We start from the raw sequence: 15276 nt of genomic DNA, 5'->3' as shown, positions 1-15276 counted from the left end.
AAGTTAACCAATTACTCACATCTTAAATATTAATCTGGTGTAGCAAAGGCTGGCCCCAGGGCTGGCTGTGACACCCCCTGGGAGTCATATATCCCTTGCCCTGCTCCAGCTCTAGGGTCCCCTTCTCACTCTCCTGCCATGCCTTGATATAATTATTTTATTGAAAGGGGAGGCTGCCTAATGGTCCTTAGAGTGTGCCCCCTGCTCCCTGTTTCTTTAGCTGCCAGTAGGTTTCTCCCAGATACTGCTGGTCTCAAGCTTGTCCTTGCTAGGTGGGCCCTCATGGTCCACCCATGGCCCCTAGGGCACTTGTAGCCTCATTCATGACTTTTGACCTCCCCTACAGCCATGCCCATGCCTCACAGATGTTACCAATTAATGACTTTGATAGGCACTTGGCCCCAAACCGATATTAAGCCACTTCCGGTCTTTACACCCTTTTTAGAACCTCATCCTTCTCAGCCACCACCTCTTTCTTGGTGGTTCCCTTAACCTAGGCCCACTGTGCCTGACTTGGCTTTTGGGTTCCATCCCTAGTCTCTTCCTCTTGGGTTCTGACTCTTCCCCTCCTTGGCTTTGAGCCCCTGGCCCTCATTCACACCCTTGTTGAACTTTGAGTCCCTGGCTCTAGTCCTTGCCCCTCCTGGGCTAAAGTTCTGCCCTCTTGGGCTTTGGGCCACTGGTCCCAATCTGTCTTACACCCACATTGGGCTTCAGATCTTCTCCAGTCTACAACTCCTTGGCTTAAGCCTGGAAACACTAGTGTGGGTTACCCACAATGCACCCCTCAGGTGCCCTCCGCTGTGATCTCCTCATATGCTCCTAAAACCACACCCAGACCACTAGTTTAAAACTAAAATGAACACATAAGCCCATGGACTATAACAAAACTCTAAGCCTACGAGCTATACAATGAAACTGTCCTCATCCTGGGTCACAGCTCACTGCAAGCCCTTAACCCTTTGCTTACAGTCCCCAGGTTCAGCAGGATCTCAGGCACTATCTTCCCCATGTGGCTTGCAGCACCAGACTGCCTTGCCTGACTCAGACCCTGGGCTTATATGCCTCATAAACTGCACCCACTTTCAGTCAGGAGGCTTGCTAGCCTTGGCAGAGCTGCCTCTTTCATTCTAATGGGCTGTTTACTGTGGCTGTCACGGTTGCCATAACAGTGCTCAGGCAGGGTTTTGCTCTACTATCCTACTGCTGAGCTTCTAGTCTGCATCTCGAGTAGAGCCAAGGAGGTGATCCTCCCCCTCTACGCGGCGCTGGTCAGGCCACAGCTGGAGTATTGTGTCCAGTTCTGTGCGCCCCATTTCAAGAGGGATGTGGACAATATGGAGAGGGTCCAGAGGAGGGCCACCCGCATGATCCAGGGACAACAGGGCAGACCCTACAGTGAGAGACTGCGGGACCTGAACCTATTCAGCCTCCACAAGAGAAGGCTAAGGGGGGACCTGGTGACTGTCTATAGACTCACTAGGGGGGACCAGAAGGGTTTGGGGGAGACGCTGTTTCCCCTAGCGCCCGCTGGCATAACAAGGAGTAATGGGCACAAGCTGATGGAGAGGAGGTATAGATTGGACATCCGCAAAAACTACTTCACGGTTAGGGCGGCTAGGAGCTGGAACCAACTTCCAAGGGAAGTGGTGCTGGCCCCTACCCTGGGGGTCTTTAAGAAGAGGCTGGATGCCTACCTGGATGGACTCGTTTGAGTCCCGTTTCTCTTTTTGGGGTTTTTTGTTGTTCTCCCGCCCTGGCGGGGGGTCGGGCTAGAAGATCTACTAGGTCCCTTCCGACCCTTAATCTATGAAATCTATGAAATCTATGAAATCTATTCTATGGCCCCATGGCTGCCAAATCCCCTGCAGCCAGTCTATAACATGTTCCCCCTCACCTCAGTCTCCCCCTCACCTGGGGACATCCCTGCTGCTTCTTCTGCCTTCAAGTCACAGGAGCCTCTGACTCTCTGTAACACCTGGCCACATGTTAATGCAGCTAATAGTGCAATAAAACAAAGAATAAGCCACAAAGTCATTACACAGAAAATGTATAATAATTTTGTGGCTAGCTTCTCTCATGCCTTAAGTTACATGTGTGGTCAGGCATCAGATGATCAGGGTTCCCAGCCCAGGGAGCACATGAGAGCCCTTACTGCTCCCCCTAAGCACAAAAGAGCATTGGAGTCAAGCCTAGGAGCCATGATGAGCTCCTAACCTCGGGAGCTCATCAGAACCCTTGACTCCACTGTACCCCAGAGACTGGGACCAGCAGCAGATCAAGGCTCTCAGCCTCCAAGACGCAATGAAGCCTTTAACTCTGCTGTACCCTAGAGGCTGGGAACACATATCAGCTGCCATTCCCAGTCTCCAGAGCTTAGTCGAGTCCAGGCCTCCCATTGGAGGACTGGGAGTAGCAGCTAAATGGTGCTTCCAATCCTGGGAAAGGTACATGGAAGCTCTTGATTCCAATATGCTCCTGAGGCTGGGAGCAGGGATTTGCTGACTAGCTTCCTACTTGTCAGTACAGAGGTACCTTGAGAACATGATCCTGAGCATCAGCAATATGGCACAATGAGAATCTGATCACTGATCCCACAATCAAGCCTCCTGCCATGCATCTCTAGCATTGCAGGAAATGCAGTTGTTACGATTGCACATCAGATCCCATAGCACCTTTAACTGAACACCAGCCAGAGGCCTTAATCAGCTACATTAGCCATTAAGTGTATGTAAAACATTTATATTATATTGCAATAATACTTTAAGTCTCCTTTTCTTTGTTATGTTTAATATTCTACTATGAAATGATTGCTGGAAGAGCAACATAAAATCTGTAAACAATTTATTCTACAATCGCTTAATTCATTCAAGGGATTTCTTAATCCTGTTAGAGAACTGATCAACTTTGTGAAAAATAACTCATATAATAATTCAAGAGAAAAAAAAAAATGTCAAGTGAAACAAAAGCTACCACTCAACCTGTTCTAGTTTCTGCTACTACTGTAAAAACCCACAAAAAACTAAACAAAGGGGACTTGATTTTCAAAGGAGCTAAGTTTTTGTGCTCCATTAATTCGATATAAGAGCAGCTAATTATGTTTGTATATAAGTTTTCATAATTGGGATCATGATTTAAGGAACGGCAAAAATTGAAGGATGGGCCTTACTTTGCATTTATCAGTTACAACCCAACGTCTATGTATATGTCAATAAAGTGAGGACTATTTTCTTGACTTTACGGCATGTTTTTTTTATTTCAGGCAGTTTCTTCTTTTTATACTCTTCCATGAGTCTGAGATAGACCTCAGTCAATATATACACAGATCCTCACTAATCTTCTTTCAAAACTACAAACGTGCATTCAGCCTGAACTGAACCTACTTAAAGGGCTTAAGGCACATGTTTAACATGCACTGAAGTGTTTTGCTGGGTCAGGGTGATAGTGATCAGGTAACATTTTGTTTGTCCTACAACAATAAAACACTTGTCACTAGTTATCCCATCAGATCTTTAAAAAACATAATCATGTCTGTGCTAGTAAAGATACTGAAATCTCCCTGAGACATGATTTTCATGGCAACAAAGATTAATATAAAATATTGCTACCTCTTACAATTTTATTGGGTATCACATTATATTTTGTGTTTTTTCCTAAGATCAAAGTTCCTGAAATCATGTGCCTATACAAAAGTATCACCTTTCTTTCTTTTTTCCCATCTTAGTTACAGAAAAGAAAAAACCTTGGAAATATAAATCCAAAAAGCAAATAAAACGGGCTCAATATTATTTCTTTAAAAAAAAAAATCACATGATTTGAAATCAATCTGTTTTTGGTGGAATAATTCATTATTTTGAGTGTTTTGGGTTCTCAAAATTGCTTACCCTCATACTAAACTGTTATGGGACAACAACCAATTTTTCTGTATTGAATTGGGAGTCTGAGTCCCTTCCCACTTATACCAGAATTATACTTTTTGATATCACTGATCTCACTCCTGATTTACACCATTTAAGTAAAATGTTTATATTAAGCATATTTTTAAGTGGAAATTCAGTTGGACAGTGACTTAACAAGTTGTGACAAAGCTTATGTATAGTACCATGCCTGGTACACTGGCTACAATATAAAAGTAAGGTAGCAAATAAAAATAACTGGCTGGACCTGGATGAAATCCATCATCTTCCTGTTAAATTAGAGGATGTCATTTCTGAGGCCTCTTAACTTTGTTTTTGAAATAAATATAATGGTGAAACAATGCCACAAAGCTTTTTTTTTTATTATTTCCAGTGCTACTTAGTTCTCTTATTCTTATTTCTATGAGTCAAATATATCATAACTAATGATAGCTCAGAACAAGTTTTTTCCTGAGTGGCATAAAGATTTCCACCTAAGGGGCTTTGTTGGAACTGATTACAACTGCGAAAATAAACACAAAAAGATATTAATTTTAGTAAGGGTTTAGACCAACATGCATGACAAAGGGAAGCTACAAAAGCTGCCTAAATTAATCAGTTTATTAGCTTTGAAGTGATTTTTCATTAGCTTAGCTATCTGGGGTATATAACTGAAGGTTTGTTTTGTTTTTTATTTTAGAGCTACATGGTTAAAACAATAAAGGAAGCTTTAGTCAATTGTCAAAGATGCCACTGAGCAGTTGAAAAGTGCAGAAGAAGCAAAATTCCCTGCTTCTACTCAGAAAGCATCACCCATTTTCTCTTCTTAGGGTGTATCTCTGCTTCATATGCCTAACCAGTAAATTACACCATTTGTAGGAAGGTATTGCCATTTAATTAACAAATTATTTTTAAAGTGCAGTTATTTTCCTTTCTAAGCCTGAGAGCCTAATTTCAGCTTGTTAACCTCATTATGTTTCTGAGATTTCTTTGGCAAAATTCTAATGCTTCCCATTTACTTTCCATCTGAAAAAAGTAGAAATTCAAGCATGATGAGCATACTTAACATTTTTCTTAATTAAAGCCTTTATTAAAAAATAACATTGTTGAGATGAGTCTTTTACAGGCAAGTGAAAAAAGAATATTTTTGCTTCCAATCTCCTCATAAAAAATATTCCATATGATCTCTTATCTTTTAAATCTGCAGCATATTTTTGCCTATAGTAATGAGTTAGTGACAGGTCAAACCTAATTCTCAAGTTCTAAGAATGAAAAGCTTCAAGAACCCTGGGATAAAAAGTAGATGATGCATCTATTTAAATGTATAGGGAAGTTGTGAAAAATATAAAACAGACTGTGGGAACAGGATTGTTTATGGGTTAAGAACATTAGACTGGAAGAATGGAAAATTTTGCTTACCCTAGTTTACTGGGGAATTACATTATTGAAAAGTGCCAACATACAGCCCCTGCCAGTGCTCCTTGAAGCCCATTCTCCATGTTCCTGCCACACCTGACCCCAGGACACTGATGCAGACTCCATGCTCCTGCTCACTACCACTTCCCCTTCCCATCTGCCACCACTGCCTTTCTCCTGCCACTTCCACTCCTGCCAAGCTGTTGCTGCACTGCTGGGTGCCCATTCACTGCCACTCACCACACCCCCCACCCCCCACCCCGCCCACCTGCTGCCACCATTTTCCCAGTTTTCTGCCCACTACCACCACTTCTCCCCACCCCCTGCTTGCCCACAGCTCCAGCACCACGTGGTTCCCAGCTGCATTGCCGGACTGCAGGACCACAGTCCTCCTGCCCCCCCCCCCGTATTCTTAGCTGAATTTCCCTCACCAGTGGAGGGAAGCAGGGAACAGCCCCAGAGTCCCAGGCCAGATGCCTCTGCTAGGCAGAGGCTTCTAGTTGGGGGCTGAGGGGTTGTAGGGGGGTGGCAGGCCTTGCTGCTGCAGCTGCTAGATCCTCCCACCACTCCCCCTGGGTCCTACTACCACTGGTGCCTTGTCATCTCTGACAGCAGCCAGGGGCAGATAAATAATAATTCTCCAAATATTTAGGGGCCCCACAAGTCATATAGAATAGCCTGGTGGGCCAGATCTGTCCCATAGGCCGTACCTTGTCCTCCCCTGCTCAAGATTCTTGATTCAATTCACAACATGCTGTTTCGGCCACTCCTACTTTTCTGTCTCCTGTTATTGCTGTAAGGTTTCAAAGTACTTTTCAAAGTACCTTGCCACAGATTCTTCCTTCCCTTGGAGAGTCTGGAGTCAGACATCCAGAGGACAAGCCTGGCCCAGTGAAGTTGATGTTGGAAGATCATCACCTCAGTGCTCATGGCGTTTGCTTGTGAGAGGATGCTAATGGTGGTACATCTATCTTTTCACTGGATTCAAAGTATCTTTCGCAGACAGCATTGACAGTACTTCTCCAGTGACTTGAGAGGTCTCCTGTACATTGTCCATGTCTCAGCTGCAACAGCAAGGTGAGGATCACAACAGCTTGATAAATCATGAACTTGGTTTCAGATCTAATGTTGGAATCTTTGAATACCTAATTCCTCAGGAGCCTGAAGATAGTACTTGCACATTTGAGGCAACACTGGATTTCTTTGATGTCAGCAAGATGACTCCTGAGGTGCAGAAAATACTTTCACCGTGAATCTGAATTACCGGAGGTGGGGACTGATCATTAAGAGCTTGTTGATGGAAGACCTTAGTCTTCTGAATGTTAAGCATCAGTCCAATTTTCTTGTATGTGTTGGTAAAGATGTTCAGAATTGCCTGAAGGTCTGCTTCCAAGTGAGCACACACAGCAGTGGTTCCCAATCTTGGGATCACAACCTCATTTGGGGTTGCAACAAAATATGGGGTTGTGCACTCCTGGGGAGGGAGGCATGGGGGGACACATGCCCCCCCAGATTTGTACGTGGGGCAGGGGCAGATGCAGGCTGCCCACTGTGGGGCCAGGGCTCCCTACCTTCCTGCCTTCCCTAGGTGGCTTCCACAGCAGAGCAGGGTGGGGAGGCTCAGTGCCACTGCCAGAAGACCTACGCCGGCTATACTGCCATGGCAAAGTGCACCCTGCCCACCTGGCAGCAGTGGAGGGTACACCTCCAGGCTTCTACTTCAGGCCCTGATCCCATAGTCCTGGCATTTGGGAGACCCCTCTGCCAGGGCTCTGGGGGGCAAGGGACTTCAGGTTGCGAGTAAGGGCTGGCAGGTGGGGGGCTGTGATTGTAGTGTGAGGGGCACTGTTAGGGCCAGGGATCTGTAGGTGGGCAGTGTAGGGCATCCAGGGGAGTGGGAGGTCATGGTGAGGAAATGGGGTCTTGTTGATGGAATGGGGTCATAAATGGGGTCATGCTGAGGAAAAGTTTGGGAAGCACTATACTACAGCATCATCAAAGTACTGGATCTAGATGATTGAGGTCAGGGTGGTCTTGGTTTTGGTTTGCAGTCAGCTGAAATTATACAGCTTACTATCCATTCAGTAGTTTAGGTTCACTTCATCTGGAAGCTTGTTTGTGGTCAGACGTAACACTGCAGTAAGGAATATCTAGAAGAGTGTTGGAGCAATGACTCAACCTTTTTTAAGTCCCATCTTAACCTCAAAGGGATCTATTATTGAAAACCGCTGCTCACATACCATCATGGAGATGGTGATGAATTTTGGCGCACATCTGTACTTCAGAATGATCCTCTGTCAGCTAACAGAGTTGAAGGTGTGTGTGATGTCAAAGAAGGCCATGTAAAGAGATGTATGTTGTTCCCAGCATTTTTCCTGCTGATGATGAGTAGTGGAGCTCATGTCAGTTGTGCCTCTTGATGTCCTAAACCTCCACTGAGATTCTGAGAGGAGCTCTTCAGCAAGTGGAAGGAGATGTTTCAGGAGGGTTCCTGCAATGATCTTTCCTGTGGTGGACAGGAAGGTGATCCCTCTGTAATTTCCATAGTTGGATTTGTCTTCTTTCTTGAAGATTGTCACAATCATGGAGTCTTGATGTGAACTGGGACTTCTTCATCATTCCAAATCCTTAAGATAAGGGCATGGAGCCATTATGTGAGCTCCTTTCCCTGCTGCTTGAAAATTCCTGTGGAATTCTATCAACTCCAGATGCCTTGTCATTCTTCATCTCACTCATCAAGCCTGATAGGCTTCCTGGAATTTGCAATGACCTCAGTGTTGACCCCCATGAAAGTAATGCTACTAAGGACTATAGACAAGGGCTTGTAGGAAGAAGATACAATGAAGTGAGTCACAGTGAATACACTCAGATTATAGGTGACAAGTGGTAAAGTCAGGATTTAAGAAGGAGAAGGGGGGAAAAATCAGTCTGGAAAAAAGAGGAAGGAAGAAGGTTCACAAAGAGGAGCAAAGGAGGGAAAATCTAAGGGCTCAGAGAAACAGAAATAGACTTCAGATAAAGCTCCAACACTGAGTAGTTTTTTGGTTATCTGAAGAGACTGTGTTACTTAATTTCTCAGGTCAACTGCAGGGCTGTGAAAGCCATACCTGTCCCTGGAATCTTGATTATGTAGGAATGGGCAAACAGAAAATGCCAGTCTTTTCATCTCCCAAAGACCAGTTGAGTAACTTCAGAGTACAACCTTAAACAACAAAACTTTTAAAAATGGATTTGAACAGGACATTGCAGAGCAAGAAATCAGCAACAGACTGGATTGTGCTAAGTATGGTCTAAACCAAGATTACAGATTTTTATCACATTTTGCTGGATTAGTTTTTATAACCCCTATGTCCCCCTGTCAGTCCATCCATACATGCAGGCATGTGCACTTGCAGCAGCTCAAGTAAGAGAGGCACAAATTTGTGCCAGGAATTTTTGATTCAGCACACATGCCTGAACCTGCACTTTGATATGGAGAAAGTTGTGCCACTTAGGGCAAATGGACCCTGTTCAGCTCCTTCCAGATCTGCAGCCAGAGAAAGCTGAAGTCTGAGGCCAGCACTATAAAAAGCTGCCCTGGCAAGAAGCTCAGAACTACCTGAAGCCCTAACCTAGAGTGGTCCCTGCACCCTCTATCCACTGCAGAAGTCTGGCAGTGGGGGCTGCTGCCTGGCTATGACCTGCTGCCACCTGTGACAGCATGCAGACCCAGGAACCTCACAGCTGCCTGGGCTGTGGTATCGGCACTGTAGCAGAGCCTCCTACACCTCTGGACCAGCTGCTAGTGGGCTGTGTCAGCACAGTTGGCCTTTGTGCTGCACTTCTGTCATATCTTCTGGTCTACCCACCCTGCAATCTGGGCAGCTATCACCCAGAAGATGTGCTCATTGCAGTGGCCCACTTTGAACTGTCAAAGCACATCCTCCTGGCCCCAAATGGCCAGGTCAGCCACCGTGTCTGCCCTCCAGCTAGGTCCCCTGGTGCTAGTCCTGAGCAGGCTCCTTTTCCCAGTCTTGCCTCTTATCTCACTAGCAGAGATCCTGGTGTTCCATGTTTAAAAATGGCAAATTCTCTGATAAAAAAAAACCAAATTCTCTTATTAAAATACACCAAATCTGTGTTCTTCTATGATTAAAATGAAACATCACTATATATAGAGAGATCAGTTGGGCAATGTTTTATTGATATATTTACAATTTTAAAGTAATGTGGATGCCTACCAGTACCACTGATCATAATAAAAAGTTCTAAATATCTATAATGCTTTGTCATTTGCTTTTGGTTTTTTTAACATACAAAGATTAGAACTGGCCTTGCCCCCTCCTCTCACCAGAATGTGGAGCACTGAGGAGTACTGATATGCCAGTGCCCTGCCCTGCCCTTGCCCCTCACTCCTGACTCACAGCCCCCGTCTGCCCCCACTAGCTCCCTCCTGGCAACAGCTCCATCCCAGCACCAGGACATGGGTCCAGCTGCAGCTGTCCCACCTACTGATTTATGGCTCTGAGCAGTGCCAGCCCCTGCTGTTTTGCTCATTGTTCCTGTGCCCGGGGTCCAGCGATCCCCACGCCATTCCTAGGAAGCCCTTGACTGGGGCTTAGGGACTGGGCTGGTCGAGGCACTTCCCTTCCAGGCCAGCCTCCCCCCTGCACAGGATGCTGGGGGGGGGCTCTAAGCCTGGCTCTGGCAGCCCCTCCTACCTGGAACTCTCCCTCATCCCCAATCCTCATCTCTCTCACACACACACCCCTGCTGCCACCTCTTCCCAACCCATCACACCCCCCAAATTATTCCTGGAAGCCCCCTACCCAGGCTGGGGCACATGTCCTGTTGTCCTGTACAGCCAGGCCAACTAGCAGGATCTCAAAATTGTGCTGTTAGACAGGAGGGTGTGACACAATTGCACATATACACACACACAAAATCAGAGAAAAGAAAAAAAAACTTGCTACAAAAATGCTAAAGTTTATCCTATGTCTTAGCTTACTCATGCTTATCTATAGGGAATAGAGAGGGAGAGAAAAAGTCAGAAATAGTTAGGGAAGGGAGGGAATGTATTTTAAAATAAAAAAAAGAGAAAAACTGGGGGTTTTGCTACAGTGCCAGAACTGGTGTGGGCACAGGGCAGGGCTGCAGTATGGTGGTTGCCTCTGCAGCCACAGCTCCCGCCAGCAGATCCAGTCCCATCCCATGTGGCCAGCTGGGCATGCAGAGTGTAATATTTGTGGGGGGATGTGGGTTTTTGTGGGGGGATGGGTATTAGGGGTTGCTTGTGGGGTTTGTGGGGGTGAGGTTTGGGGGGTATGGGGCTTGTGCAGGGGTTTGGGGTATGTGGGTGAGGGGTTTTTTGGCGTGGTTTGGGGTGTGGGGGTTTTGGGTGGATTGTGGGAGGTTTTGTGGGTGTGGGGGGCTGTGTGGGGGTGGTGAGGCTGTTCAGAAGGGGTGAGTCCCCCACTCTCTGCAGGGTCCAGCCCCCCCTTACAGCACACAGACTGCCCCCCCCACAAGGCCCACAGCCCCTCTGCAGCAGCAGCAGCTGTGGAGCGCTCATAGCCCATTGCTGGCAGAGCCCCCCACTGCATGCTGTGACCCTGCCCACCTCAGACCTAGAGCACCACCTGTGCTGCTTGTCATGGGCCTAGCCTGACCCGGGGGCCCAGTACCACACACAGAAGCCAAACTCCCTCAGGCCAGGCTGGGTCCTGCCTCCAAGTGTTCTGCATGCCATCAGGCCAGGCTGGCTCCATGGAGGCAGGACCCAGCCCAGCCTGATGAGTGGCCCCTGTGAGTGGTACTGGGACCCCAGGTGACAGCCAGAATGGCCTGGTGCTGCCCAAAGGCACATGGCCCTGGACTGGGCCAGGCCAGGCCCACGACATGCAGCACAGGGTCTGAGGCAGCAGGGGGCCATGCTGTGCTGCGGAGTGCTCTGCCAGCAGTGGGCCCTGAGCGCCCCATGGCTGGTACTGCTGTGGGGGGGTGTACACCCTGTGGGGGATCCATGCCCCCAAGCAGCACCCCCACACCCACAGTCCACCCACTGCCACAGTCCCCCCTGACTCTCCATCCCTACTTACCAGGAACAGCACCCGGGTGTGGGTCATGCCTCAGCCTTGTACCACTCCTGTTTGCTCCGCATGCTAAGGCAGTGTGCTGGGGCAGCAGGGGCACCATACAGATGCTCTGGCTGCATGCCAGAGCATGTCTGGAGGACCCAGCCTCTGCTTGCCTTAGGGCACGCTGCAGGACCATGCCATGCACCACTTTTTTCTGGTTTGTTTTTTAGGTTTTGTTTTTTTGATACCTGGGGGAAACTTATTTTCATTCTTAGCGTGCCTCTTGTGGCATCTCAAACTGGTTTGAGATGCCACAACAGGCATGTGCGTACTCATCTGGACACGCCCTAAGAGTTAACTGCTTTGTTTTTCTCTTTCTCATTTATCAATCTCTCTCAGCAGTGCCCTCCCTTCTTTTTCCTCCCCCTTCTCTATCCTTGGTATGCTAGTCATTGCTTTTTATTTAGAAGCTCTGATTACTACAGTCCCTTCATAACTTCTGACGAAGCAAGCTGCTGCTGACAAAAGCTTATGCATCTCTGATTTGGTTATTCTGTACGGTGCAAATCACCCTTGCCTTCTGCCTGATTTCAGACTAACATAGCCAGCTACCCCTGTGTACTAACTAAGGTGTTGGGGTGGATTAGACTATGCATTTTGAGTGATTACGGGCTCAATTTCCAGTTCTCCAGGGCTAGGGACAGAAGTTACACATAAACTGATTTAAGTGATCAGAAACTGGTTTAAACCTGCAACAGAACAGCTCAGTGCACATAAACCAGTTTCAAAATGGCTGAAACTTGTTTAAGATACACCTAGTTGAATGTAGTATCATGCTTAAGTGATTTGGGTCAAACTGGTTTATGAACATTCTGTTCCAGACCCCTTCCTGATTCAAGTTAAATCAGAGTCCCCCAGCATCCCAGCATGTTTTGTAGCCCTGGGCTGGGCTGAGCTGTGCCATCTGCTCCAAAGAGCAGGGCTGGCCCTGCCCCTCTGCTCTCTAGCTGGAGCAGTGAGGACTGGCTGACAAGGCGGTGGGGCAAGGGCAAGCCCAGCTGGGGATCCAGCCCAGTCCATGCGGGGGTGGGACTTGCCCCCCAAGCAAATCTTGGCTGGGATCTGGGGCCAGGGAGGGAGATTAAACACCTGCTGGCTGCAACTGTGAACTACAAATCCCAGACCCGCGTGGAATCAAGAAGAGGAAGTGATAAGCAACCCTGCGAAGTCCAGCTACTTTAATTCTGGACTGCAAATCTCAGAGACCTTGGTGGCAGCTGGAAGAGGAAGTGAACACACAGCCAGAGAGCTGTGCTCTAGCATCCCCTGGCTTCTGGCCTAAGCCACTGCAGGCATGTGGCTGCATTTCCCAAATCAAAGGTAAATGTCTGCTCACTTCTGTTTCAATTTAATCTGTGCAGCTTAGACTAACCTGCAAAGACTGAATCAATTCAGGCTCAGGCTTTTTGAGTATCTGTACCTATCCCAGAAGTTCCATATGTTAAACACCTGACCAAGAAAAGAACTCTTACCAAAATGGGTTGTTCTCCAATGAAGCAGCTGAAGGTTAGGTCTGTATGCTAAAATTTACCTATGAATCCTTTGATTAACGATATCAAAGATGATTCTACAGTTTCAAAGGTAACACCTCTGATTTTGACATCATGTCATGTTTTTCACTGAGCAGTACCAACAGCTCATTCTTTAAAGAAGATATGAAGTAAGGTGTACTTCGTGTTAAATGGTATAACTATTTCAGCAAATTATATTACTGAATTTCACTCTTAGAAGTCTTACACTGGTATCATTTAAATTTATTTCTTGTTCCCAGTCATATTGCATGGGTTCAGGTTACAAAAGATAAATACTTTAAGTTTAACACTGGCAAATAGCAGCATACAGCATCCATCCTTAATTCAATTACTCCTGTGACAGAGAGTTAATAAGAGTAGAAGAAAAGGCTTTTGTACCAGATTTTGATCCTGGAAGTGAGTCACTATACAATATCCTGATAGTGGACTTCATATTTTGGCCTACTGGAGTTACCTATGGAAAACAACAATACTGTAAATAGTTCCATTATACTAATTCTCAAAAATATTTCAGACACATTGCTCATTTTTTCTTATTAGATGATTTCCAAATAACTGCTGACTTACATTGTGAATATTTATTTAGCACTGACAAAAAAATTGGAAACAATCTGTGTGTGTGTGTGTGTGTGTGTATAAAGCAAACTTAACATACAGAACTGTAATTGAGTAACAATGCCTCCCAGGGGGCGGGGGAGGGCAGGGGAACTATTCTTTGAAAAATTGGAAATGGCTACTAATGTAGTTAATTTACCTCTATATAGCTGTGAGATGATATCATACAATCTAACTGAACTGTCTAAAATGTTTGCTTATACTAATATATCTCCATTTTGTTTTGCCTAATTTTTTTTTTCAGCTTTCTTTTATTTTCTTCTGTCATCCTTTTTATTTTCCTACAGGCATGGCCAGGCTTTCTTCACCTGTCTCTCTATTTCAAAGTTTTATAAGCACATAGCAGGTTGTTAGTCATCAATTGTAATTAGAAATAACAGCAGACAACGAACTTCACTCACATTTAATGAGGCCCAGAACACTCCTGCTAAGGAAAGGACTAGAGTTTATAGCATGACCTACTTTCTCCTTCACTGTTATTCAGGTGCACTTCTATTTACCAGTTACACAGATTATTTCTGGCTAAATAATAACTCTCTTCCTTCAGTTCTTGAAGATACTTAATAGTATCTTATCATGAGAGAACATTTTAAGTTAGTTCATAAATCTTTTTGCAACCTATACCAATATTTTTAAAACATCTTTTCAGCCTTTATCTAAAAGATGTTCTGGTGAACTAGAGAAATCACTTAATTTGAGGAAGCAGTCTGGCTTAGAGCAAAAATATATAGGGGGCAGGTTTTTAGACCATGTACTTTTGATTGTTCCACCTCCATTTAAAAAAACAAATAAAAAAACAGAACTAAGCCTTCCTCTTGTGAGTCTTTCTGAGTTTAATATATATCAGGAAACATATTAAATGAATTCCAAAGCCACAAGTGCTGGTATGACCTGTCAAAATTCCTCCCCCTCCCCCCAAAAAAAATTAACGTTTGAATCGTAGCAGAAAGAGACCCAAAACATGTGTGGCAATACTGCACCTATTTGTGAAGATGGATGAAAGAAATAGGATGGGGGAGAAGGGAAATGGAGTGGGATGTAACTGGTTGTTCCTGAAACTCATAGTCACATTTGGGAAACTGATATTCAAATTTAGTCACCCTGTGCACTAAAGCCTTAAGGGCTATGCATGGCTCCTACCACCCCTGATACCACGCTCCAAGCCTCACAGATGTACCGACCATTGTCTAGGCAAATCCCTTACCACGCCCTCACGGCAGCCCCTTGCTTGCCGTGCTATAGCCTACGTCCCCTTGGACGTCCTCTGGACTTGTCTTAGTTCCCCGCACCCTCATGAGTTCTCTGGCCTCTCTCGTGGCTGTTTAGCCTGCGCTCTCTCACAAGCGCTCCCTGGTCTCTCTCTTCTCACCGATGCCCACATTCCCCGCGGATGCTCTCTGGCCTCTCTTGCAGCCATGCCCCATCGGGGCACTCTCACGATTCTGCCCGCACTGGGGCCCTGCCTCACAAACAGGGTTCAGGTGGCCGAAGCCATGCCTGGCCCCTAAATCCCCTCCCTGGGGCTTCTATTCCTGTGCACCCTCCCTGGGGCTTAACGCAAGCACCCTCTGGGCTTCTCGCCAGTGCCCACTCTGGTGCTCCTCACAATTGGGGCTCAGGTGGCCGTAGCCATGCCTGGCCCCAAATCCCCTCCTTGGGTCTATAAGTTCTATACGGCTCAGGAGGCCTCGGCCTTACCTC

Source organism: Gavialis gangeticus, unplaced genomic scaffold, assembly GCF_001723915.1.
Source record: "Gavialis gangeticus isolate Ggan-Ray unplaced genomic scaffold, GavGan_comp1, whole genome shotgun sequence".
Classification (NCBI taxonomy): Eukaryota; Metazoa; Chordata; order Crocodylia; family Gavialidae; genus Gavialis; species Gavialis gangeticus.
The sequence above is the reverse complement of the archived record's forward strand: the minus strand, read 5'-3'. Positions refer to the sequence as shown.